Source organism: Arachis hypogaea, chromosome 18, assembly GCF_003086295.3.
Source record: "Arachis hypogaea cultivar Tifrunner chromosome 18, arahy.Tifrunner.gnm2.J5K5, whole genome shotgun sequence".
Classification (NCBI taxonomy): domain Eukaryota; kingdom Viridiplantae; phylum Streptophyta; class Magnoliopsida; order Fabales; family Fabaceae; genus Arachis; species Arachis hypogaea.
In genome coordinates this window covers 62,004,979-62,009,587 of record NC_092053.1, presented here as the reverse complement: position 1 = coordinate 62,009,587, position 4,609 = coordinate 62,004,979, and the positions used below count along the sequence as shown (strand labels likewise).

General features: G+C 38.8%; 1 non-coding gene across 1 annotated transcript; it reads right to left on the bottom strand.

Moving 5' to 3' along the window:
* Positions 1-994: 994 nt before the first annotated feature.
* On the bottom strand, positions 995-1,102 carry LOC112773382 (small nucleolar RNA R71). The gene has a single exon (XR_003187934.1). It is a non-coding gene; the product is annotated as a small nucleolar RNA R71 (small nucleolar RNA).
* Between the last annotated feature and the right edge of the window lie 3,507 nt (positions 1,103-4,609).

Here is a 4,609-nt window from a genome sequence, read left to right as displayed (position 1 = left end):
ATTGATTTTCAAATCTTTTTCAATTAACTACTTGACTTTTTGTTTGATTTTAAAAGTTTACTATTTCAATCATATATTTTTTTCAAAACTACCTAACTAATTCTCTCTCTGATTTTCGAAAATCACCTTCCTCTTTTTCAAAATTCCTTTTTAATTAACTATTTGTTTTAAATTTTAATTTGATTTAATTTTATTTTCCTTTCTTAATTTTCGAATTTTAACTTTAATTTTAAATTGAAAACAAAAATATTTTTCTTTTCTTTTCAATTATTTTCGAAAATTCTTCTCTCTCACCTCCTTCTAATTATTTATTTATCTACTAACACTTCTCTTCTTCTTAAAAATTCGAACCTCTCCCTCTTTCTGTGTTTGAATTTCTTTTCATCTTCTACTCACATAAAGGAATCTCTATACTGTGACATAGAGGATTTCATATTTTCTTTTCTGTTCTCTTCTTTTTCATATGAGCAGGAACAGGGACAAGAACATTCTTGTTGAAGCTGATCCGGAACCTGAAAGGACTCTAAAGAGGAAGCTAAGGGAAGCTAAAGCATAACTCTCTGGAGAAAATCTGACAGAAATTTTTAAAAAAGAAGGAGACATGGCCGAAAATAATAACAATGCAAGGAAGATGCTTGGTGACTTTACTGCACCAAATTGCAATTTACATGGAAGAAGCATCTCAATCCCTGCCATTGGAGCAAACAATTTTGAGCTAAAACCTCAATTAGTTTTTCTGATGCAACAGAACTGCAAGTTTCATGGACTTCCATCAGAAGATCCTTTTCAGTTCTTAACTGAATTCTTGCAAATCTGTGATACTGTTAAGACCAATGGGGTTGACTCCGAGGTCTATAGGCTTATGCTTCTCCCGTTTACTGTGAGAGACAGAGTTAGAATATGGTTGGAATCTCAACCGAAAGATAGCCTGAACTCTTGGGATAAGCTGGTCACGGCTTTCTTAGACAAGTTCTTTCCTCCTCAAAAGCTTAGAAAGCTTAGAGTGGATGTTCAAACCTTCAAACAGAAAGAAGGTGAATCCCTCTATGAAGCTTGGGAGAGATACAAGCAACTGACCAAAAAGTGTCCTTCTGACATGCTTTCAGAATGGACCATCCTGGATATATTCTATGATGGTCTGTCTGAATTATCTAAGATGTCATTGGACCATTCTGCAGGTGGATCCATTCACCTAAAGAAAACGCCTGCAGAAGCTCAAGAACTCATTGACATGGTTGCAAATAACCAGTTCATGTACACTTCTGAAAGGAATCCTGTGAGTAATGGGACGCCTCAGAGGAAGGGAGTTCTTGAAATTGATACTCTGAATGCCATACTGGCTCAGAATAAAATATTGACTCAGCAAGTTAATATGATTTCTCAGAGTCTGAATGGATTGCAAGCTGCTTCCAACAGTACTCAAGAGGCATCTTCTGAAGAAGAAGCTTATGATCCTGAGAACCCTGCAATAGCAGAGGTGAATTACATGGGGGAACCCTATGGAAATACCTATAATCCCTCATGGAGAAATCATCCAAATTTCTCATGGAAGGATCAAGAAAAGCCTCAACAAGGCTTTAATAATGGTGGAAGAAATAGGTTTAGCAAAAGCAAGCCTTTTCCATCATCCACTCAGCAACAGACAGAGAATTCTGAGCAGAATCCATCTAGCTTAGCAAATATAGTCTCTGATCTATCTAAGGCCACTCTAAGTTTTATGAATGAAACAAGATCCTCCATTAGAAATTTGGAGGCACAAGTGGGCCAGCTGAGTAAAAGAGTCACTGAAACTCCTCCTAGTACTCTCCCAAGCAATACAGAAGAGAATCCAAAAAGAGAGTGCAAGGCCATTACCTTACTTGGTGTGGCCGAACCTAAAAAGGAGGAGGAGGACGTGAATCCTAGTGAGGAAGACCTCCTGGAACGCTCAGTGACCAATAAGGAGTTTTCCTTTGAGGAACCAAAGGAATCTGAGGCTCATCTAGAGACCATAGAGATTCCATCGAACCTCCTTTTGCCCTTCATGAGCTCTGATGAGTATTCATCCTCTGAAGAGGATGAAGACATTACTGAAGAGCAAGTTGCTAAATACCTTGGTGCAATCATGAAGCTGAATGCCAAATTATTTGGAAATGAGACTTGGGAAGATGAACCTCCCTTGCTCACCAATGAACTAAATGCATTGGATAGGCATAAATTACCTCAAAAGAAACAGGATCCTGGTAAATTCCTAATTCCCTGTAACATAGGCACCATGACCTTTGAGAAAGCTCTGTGTGACCTGGGGTCAGGAATAAACTTAATGCCACTCTCTGTAATGGAGAAACTTGGGATCTTTGAGGTGCAAGCTGCCAGAATCTCATTAGAGATGGCAGAAAACTCAAGAAAATAGACTTATGGACTAGTAGAGGACGTACTAGTAAAGGTTGAAGGCCTTTACATCCCTGCTGATTTTATAATCCTAGACACTGGGAAGGATGAGGATGAATCCATCATCCTTGGAAGACCCTTGCTAGTCACAGCAAAAGCTGTGATTGATGTGGACAGAGGAGAGTTGATCCTGCAACTAAATGAGGACAACCTTGTGTTTAAAACTCAAGGATCTCCTTCTGTAACCATGGAGAGTAAGCATGAAAAGCTTCTCTCACTGCAGAGTCAGCCAAAGCCCCCACAGTCAAACTTTAAGTTTGGTGTTGGGAGGCCACAACCAAACTCTAAGTTTGGTGATGAACCCCACATTCAAACTCTAAGTTTGGTGTTGGGAGGTCCCAACAATGCTCTGAACATCTGTGAGGCTCCATGAGAGCTCACTGTCAAGCTATTGACATTAAAAAAGTGCTTGTTGGGAGGCAACCCAATGTTATTTAATTATATCTATTTATTTTCTATTGTTATTTCATGGTTTTTTAGGTTGATGATCATGTGGAGTCATAAAAACTACTGAAAAATCAAAAACAGAATGAAAAACAGCATTAAAAATAGCTCACCCTGGAGGAAGAACTTACTGGCGTTTAAACGCCAGTAAGAAGCATCAAACTGGCGTTTAACGCCAGAAAGAAGCATCAAGATGGCGTTAAACGCCAGAAACAAGAACCAGACTGGTGTTTAACGCCAGAACAGAGCATGGAAGTGGCGTTAAATGCCAGAAACATGCAGCAAGCTGGCGTTTAACGCCAGACATGCACTATAAGGGTGTTTTGAACGCCTAATTGGAGCAGGGATGTTAAGTCCTTGACCCCACTGGATCTGTGGACCCCACAGGATCCCCACCTTTTCTTCTCTCCTCTTCACACCTCTCCATCTCATCCATTTTCTTCTTCTTCTACTCCCTCTTCTCTTTTTTTGCTCGAGGACGAGCAAACCTTCTAAGTTTGGTGTGGTAAAAGCATTGCTTTTTGTTTTTCCATAACCATTTATGGCAACTAAGGCTGGAGAAACCTCTAGAAAGAGGAAAGGGAAGACAAAAGCTTCCACCTCCGAGTCATGGGAGATGGAGAGATTCATCTCAAGGGTCCATAGCTCAGTAATAGAGCATTTGACTGCACAACAAGAGAGCCCACTCATGGACTTCAACAAGAGCATGAGGAATTCCCTCACCAAGAAATCCCTGAGATACCTCAAGGGATACATTTTCCTCCACACAACTATTTGGAGCAACTAAGGATAGGAGCACCAAAATCACTAGGGATGAAGCAACAAAGGCAAGGAAGATACATAGAGGAGCTCAAGAGCACCATTGATTCTTCAAGAAGAGGAAGACGCCACTCTCACTAAGGTGGACCCGTTCCTTAATCTCCTTGTTCTTATTTTCCTGTTTTTCAATTTTTGAGCCTTATGTTTTATTTATGTTTGTGTCTTTACTATATGATCATTAGTGTTTAAGTGTCTATGTCTTAAAGCTCTGAATGTCCTATGAATCCATCACCTTTCTTAAATGAAAAATGTTTTTAATCACAAAAGAACAAGAAGTACATGATTTCGAATTCATCCTTGAAATTAGTTTAATTATTTTGATGTGGTGACAATACTTTTTGTTTACTGAATGAATGCTTGAACAGTGCATATGTCTTTTGATATTGTTGTTTATGAATGTTAAATATGTTGGCTCTTGAAAGAATGATGAAAAAGGAGACATGTTATTTGATAATCTGAAAAATTATAAAAATGATTCTTGAAGCAAGAAAAAGCAGTGAATACAAAAGTTTGCGAAAAAAAAAAAAAAGAAAATTGGCAAAAAAAATAAAAGAAAGAAAAAAAAAAGCAAGCAGAAAAAGTCAAGAGCTCTTTAAACCAAAAGGCAAGAGAAAAAAGCCAATAGCCCTTAAAAACCAAAAGGCAAGGGTAATAAAAAGGATCCAAGGCTTTGAGCATCAGTGGATAGGAGGTCCTAAAAGAATAAAATCCTGCCCTAAGCGGCTAAACCAAGATGTCCCTAACCATGTACTTGTGGCATGAAGGTGTCAAGTGAAAACTTGAGATTGAGCGGTTAAAGTCAAGGTCCAAAGCAAAAAAAGAGTGTGCTTAAGAACCCTGGACACCTCTAATTGGGGACTTTAGCAAAGCTGAGTCACAATCTGAAAAGGTTCACCCAGTTATGTGTCTGTGGCAT